The sequence below is a fragment of the Echinops telfairi genome, unplaced genomic scaffold (assembly GCF_000313985.2).
Source record: "Echinops telfairi isolate 266 unplaced genomic scaffold, ASM31398v2 ScPeMD7_2291;HRSCAF=2852, whole genome shotgun sequence".
Lineage (NCBI taxonomy): Eukaryota > Metazoa > Chordata > Mammalia > Afrosoricida > Tenrecidae > Echinops > Echinops telfairi.
In genome coordinates, this window is record NW_022106189.1 from 41,129,275 (window position 1) to 41,135,647 (window position 6,373).

Below are 6,373 nucleotides of genomic sequence, written 5' to 3' on the forward strand. Positions count from 1 at the left end.
GGGGGGTTTGCTGGATTACTCTCCCCCTCCTCACAGCGATGCACAATGTGACATTTCTTCTCAGCTGATTTCTGTGTTTCTTGCCCAAGGGTGACTGGGGCCAGGTCTGCTGCAGAGACAAGGTGTTCGTATAAGGAGCTAAGAGGTCCCTGGAGGATTCTAGGCGGACCTTCTTGATTTTTCTGACCCTTTGCAGAGGCGGCCTGGCTGTGTGTTTCTGGGTAGTTCCTGACTATTCCGCGCTCTCTGGGGAGTGTTGGCTCAGGTTGCCATTTTGTCATCCCAGGGAACTCTGGGTAAGCAATTCTGCTCAGAGCCGGATTCCAATTACTGAGCTTTCTCCGGTGAAGTACGTTGCACCTTTTGGAGCGACCTGCTCATTTATTTGCCTCTGTTTGGGCTCTTTGGAAGGAAATGGCCAAGAATTGCTAGGAAGACATGTCAACCAGGTTTTAAAAAATAAAAGAATTTGGGGGAAGCTGTACAGCAGGTTGGGGTGTCTGTAGTCGCTCCTGTCTTTGGATTTGGGGGTCATACATATTTGGGAGGTTCTGGAATGTTGGAAAGGAATACCTGGATTTGGACAGATTGTTAAGAGACGCCAATGATTGTTTAAAGGCCACATAGAGGGTGGCAAGGATGGCCCCTACCACGATGTCAGGGCTCTCCCAAGGAGCATGACCTCACCTGGCTTCCAGCAGGGAAGGTGTGCAGAGGAGGAAGTCGACAGTCTTGGGAGAGGGGGTGAAGCAGGAGGAGGAGACTAAACAAGGAAGTGGCAGACGGAGCAGAAGCTCGGTCTTTAATTGTCGGGAGGAGGAAAGAGTTGGAGAAGAACGGGCATTGCACAAACAGTCCTTGGTTGCGTAGGGGAAAGAGAATTCCAAAGTCAGCTATTGAGTCAGGGGCTTAGGACAGGCTCTTCCCTCGGCATGGGGCTTGGCCATCAGGTGCCTACGGCTGCCTGCTCTGAGAAGACCATCTGCTTCTGAGCAAAGACCCTAGGTGGCCAACCAGCCCATTGCTGCTGGGATTTTAACAGAGGCCAGATGAGGATACCAAAACCCCTTGTCTTCCTAGTGCCTTGCATCCAGGTTACGGTGCTCCTTCAAATGCAAGTTCGCTCATCATGCAAAAGAAACACCCGGAAGAACATACAACTCAACCATGTTGCCAGCAAAGCAATCCTGACACTTCTCGTCTCTGGCTGGAGCACAGATTTGAGTCCGATGCCCTTGCCCCCACCACAAGCCATCCCCCAGAGCTCAGGCTCCAGGAGGACTTGCTTGTGTTGCTTTGCTCCCCGGGGCCTCTCAAGCCCTGGATCCATGCCTGGCACAGGGGAGGGGGCAGATAGTTGTCAAATCATTACTTGGGCATTGCTGGAACTCAGCACTATTGACATTGGGGCTGCCGTGTCTTGGTGGCGGAAGCGGGCCGGAGCTGCCCTCAAAGGGACCGCGGTGGCACAGTGGGTTAATTGGTAGTCTGCTAACTGCAAAGTTGGGGGGGGGGTTCAAACCCACCAGCCCCCACTTCGGGAGCATGATGACGCTGTCTGCTCCCGTGAAGATGTACAGTCTTGGAAGTCCCACACTGTCCTAGTCTGTGCTGGAAGGTCGCTGTGAGCTGGAATAGGCTCGGTGACAGCGAAGGGGGTAGGGGCTGTCCTGAGCATGACAGGATCTTTTGTAGCATCCCTGGCTTCTACCCTGGGGTGGTAACAACCAACGTGTCCCCAGACAGAGGCACCACCGCCTCCCATTGAGAGCGCCTCTGTTAAAGGATATTTTATAGCAAGTGGACAAGTTCCCGGTGTCTCGCCTAACCACTCAAGTCTGAAGAGGCCGAGGGAAACTCAGCCCCCTCCATCCTGCGCCTGAGCTCCTCGGCTGCCCCACGGGTCAGCTCAGAACACTGCATGTGGCCTGCAGCGGGGAGGCCCAGGCTGGGGTTCTGTCTGGGGGCCACAGCCCAGCCACTGAGCGTCTCTTTCTTCGCTCTGCAGACGGCTTCTAGAGCGGGCCGGGAAAGAACAACCGTGCTTCTGTCAGGAAGAAAAGCGCAGCCTGAAAAGAGGAGGGGAAACAAAGTAGGGACAAGTCTGATTCACGGCGGTGACTCATTGCTGGGACACCGAGCTCCACTCTGGCCTCCCGGGGCCTGCCCCGGCTTGCCAATGGCCTCAGTGACTTGAATAGAGAAATCCCTGCCTCTCCTGAGTGTTGTGGGACAGAAAGACAGACACGCTCTTCAGAATTCAGAGTGAGCTGTGAGCAGCCATCAAGAGAACCGTCAAGGGCCAGGGATCTGATGTCAGCGAGTTCAGTACGGGACCCATCGGGCGGATCTCGGAAGTGTCCAGCCGCACCCTGGCCAGTGCCGGGTGGCCCTCCGTGAACAGTTGATGGTCCTTGGGAGAAACGGAAAATGAGCAGACAGAGGATGTGGCCTTTCCACCTGGGGTAGCAAGGGCTGGGGGACAAGCAGGGGAACCTTCAGGGGTAGTTAGAGGTGGTAATTACCCCTGCAAACATGCCAAGCGGAGGAGTTTGCCCCTTCAAGCGTACATCCTCATTGGCACAGCGATTTCATCAGTGCTCTGGCAAAGCTTCCTCGTGGCCCCTTATTATCTGCGGATGCATTACTCGGTAATCGCCATCACACAGCTTTCTGGAGGACAAGAAGCTGTCATTTTCTGGTGCCGTGTGTGTCGTATGTCTCCTGGTGCAGTTAGTCCCCACGATCAGGCTCTGTGAGTGACTGGGTTGACAGAGAAGCCCAGTGAATCCCCCCCACCCCCATTAAGGGTCTTTGTCCCCCCTGGAGGAGACAGTTACCCAAATTCCACCCATTAAAAAACCAGAATGGGCTAATGAAGCCTGCCAGCCTAATTTGGTGCTTTCTAATTTTGCCCTTTAAATGCATCATAATTATCAGATGCAAAATACAGTTTCAAGTGCAGAACCACTGATGGGTGTATTTTTAAATGTGCAGGGTGAAGACGGGGAGTCAGGGAAGGAGCGGGCCATATTTTTAACTTGGATCAGGACAGGGAAAGGCCATTGTCTGGGAGTCTGGCCACTGGACTTGGGAGGAGAGGAGGGCTTATTCAGAGCTACTGTGCAGCCGAGTAATGTTGGGGGTGGGGTGGGGGTGGGGCGGGGTCCTCCCTGTTGGGAAGCGGCTGGATGTAAGAGATGTGGTTACAGCCCTGGATTCTAGCTTCGTGTTAAACCCCTAACCACACACTTCTGCTGAGACCAGTACCTGCCAGGGTCAAGGTTGCTTTGAACTTGGAAGAACTCTTGAAACCATGGGATGCAAGCTCCCCTTTTTTAATGTCCTCATTTGCTTATCCTTTTTTTTATTACAGTGTTGATCAAAAGTGTGTATACTGAGCCCTTTGATTACTTACTGAAACTTTTGAATGGACTCCCCTACCCACCCACCCATGACTCCCTGAATATGCATTGTATAATTCTAGAAGTGAACGTTGAAAATAAGCAAACGGAAGATACTATTGAACGCTCTTATTACACAGCATCATGGCATCATATACTTAAAAGATTCTCTCTCTCTCTGCTTACCAATTCTCTGGCTGTTGGCGGTACCATGGTGGAAGCTTGCATGGTGCTCTGAAGCCAAAATCTGCACCACCAGAGTCACCCATGGTGGACAGATTTCAGCAGAGCTTCAGACTACGACAGACAAGGAAGAAAGACCCAGTGATTGCCTTCTAAATATTAGCCCGTGTAAATCCCGTATATCACAAGAGAACAGTGACCAACCAGTTTTCTGTGGACAAATCGTAAGGAGGGATCAGTTACTGCAGGTGGACTTCATTTAGATGATGGACAGCACTTCTGTATCACGTGTGCCACCATATAAACCCGAGGTGATGTATAGCATATATTCATGGGTACAAGGCATTTGTAGTGAGTGTGGCATCACAGAGAGTTGTGATGGCAAGATAGTGTTAGATTGGCACCATGGACTTATGCTTTCTGTAAATGCTGTTGGGGTTAGGAGCCATCAAGTCGGTTCTGACTCATAACCACCCCATGTACCATAGACCCAAACATGACCCAGTCCTATGCTGGCCTCACAATTGTTCTTGTTTGAGCCCGTCTTTGTAACCACTATGTCAGTCCATCTTGTTGAGGGTTGTGGCAGTTACAAAATGTGTCAACTTGTGAAGGGGTGGAGTCTAGCCTGTCAATCAGGTCACAGCCAATGAGGCCTCTGTGTGGGCATAGCCTCCTCCTGAGGATTCTGGGAACTCCTGTCCTCCTCCCGGGAGGCGGGACACATAGACTCTCTGCAACAGACATTCCTGTTGACAAGCCATATGGAGCTACACTGATGGAACCAGAGCCCTGGAGCTGGAAGAGTCACGTGGAGACCCCTGCCAGCACTGAGATGCTTCCACTGCCAATGGATCCACAAGACTTTCCACCTACTGTCCTGTGATTTTTCTGCATTCAGTGTCATTGCATGTGTTGCATGAGTCTGAAGAGGAATTTATAGACTGGTATCAGACATATGGCCCAATATCAGACTTATGGACTTGGCTGCGATGTTTTCTCAATATACAATTGCTCTTTTATAAACACATGAGTGTCTATAAATTTTGTTTTTCTAGTCTACTCGGACTAACACAAGATTCTTCCTCTTTTTCACTAGCCCTCTACTTTACCATGCATGATGTCTTTCTTTAGGGACTGATCTCTCCAGATAGATGTCCAAAGTCCATGAGGCAAAATATTGCCATACTTGCCTCTAAGGAGCATTCTGGTTGCACTTTTCCAAGATAAATCTGTTGGTTCTTCTGGTAGTCAGTATTCTTCATTGGCACCATTGTTCAAATGCATCAATTCTGCTTCCGTTTTCTCAGGCAATGTCCAACTTTCACATGCAAATGAGGTGAGTGAAAATACCATGGCTTGGGTCAGGTGCACCTAAGTCCTCAAAGTAACAGCCTTTCTTTTCAACACTTTAAAGAGGTCTTGTGCAGAGGGTTGCAGGAGCTCTGGTGCTGTCATAATTAGGTGTTGGACTGCTCACTGTGAAGTCAGGGGTTTGAAACCACCAGCTGCTCCAAGGGAGAAAAATATGGCTTTCTACTCCCATCCAGAGTTACTCAGTAACCCACAGGGGTGGTTCTTCCCTGTCCTGTAGGGTTGCTATGAGTTGGCATCAGCTCTACAATGGATTTGTTTTTTGGTGGTTTATGCAACAGATTGACCCAATGCAATGCAACAAAATCCTACACAGCTTCACTCTTGGGTCCAGTGGTGAGGGTTGTGGTCTGTGCATTGAGTTGGAATCCATACTGAAGATTGAATTCCTTGATCTTCATCAGCAAGTGTGTCAAGTCCTCACTTTCAGCAAGCAAGGTATGCGTTCTGCCTATATCACCAGTTGTTAATAAGCCTTCACACAATACTGATGCCGGCAGAATCCAGCTTCTCGGATTATTTTCTTAACACACAGATGGAATAAGTATGGTGGGAGGATACAACCCTGATGCATATCTTCCTTGATTTTAAGCCAGGAAATACTCTCCTATTCTGTTAGCACACCTGCCTATGGATTCCACGTGCGGGTCCCCCATGAGCACAATGAAATGTTCTGGAATTCTCAATGTTCTCAACGCAATCCACATGCTCTGTTTTGTCCACCTACTCAGCAAGGGTTTGTGACCCCACTTCCAGAAGCTCTTTTTACCCCAGAGGACACTGAGGCTCAGAGGGAGGAAGGGCCTGCTTCAGGTAAGGCATGACTGAGGGAAAGGCAGGGCAGCAACAATCCATGGTCTCCTCCGGGGTGTCCTCGGGCACTTTCTAAGGACAGAGGCCACTGCAGGGGCGATGACATCACTGCTCCTCGGACCCTCAAGACCATCCCATGAGACCAACCTCTTCCTGGACTTGTAAGAAGAGCAACTTCTCGGGGGTCTGTGCCAACCAGTCTCTGAAAACCACCAAGTCCTTTCTGGAAGCCCCTTCTAACGAGATACATTAGTTGAGCACACAGATGTCCAGAGTAGCTTTACTCACAGTGACCCAAAGGCAGAAATGACCCACACGTCCAGCAGTGGATGAATGGATTATACAAGGTGGTGTTTTCATCCCTGGGAGTATGATTCTCCCACAGAACGGACTGACGTCCCGATACAAACTACAACCTAGGTGACTTTGAAAACGCTTTCCAAGTGAAATAAACCAGACACAAGAGGTCTCATGACGCATGATTCTTTGCCTATGAAATGTCCACCGGAGACAAATACTGTACATAGAGACCAAGAATAGATAGGGGGTTGGCAGGGTGGTACCAGGGAGCTTGTGGCCATTACCTGACTTGGGACTCA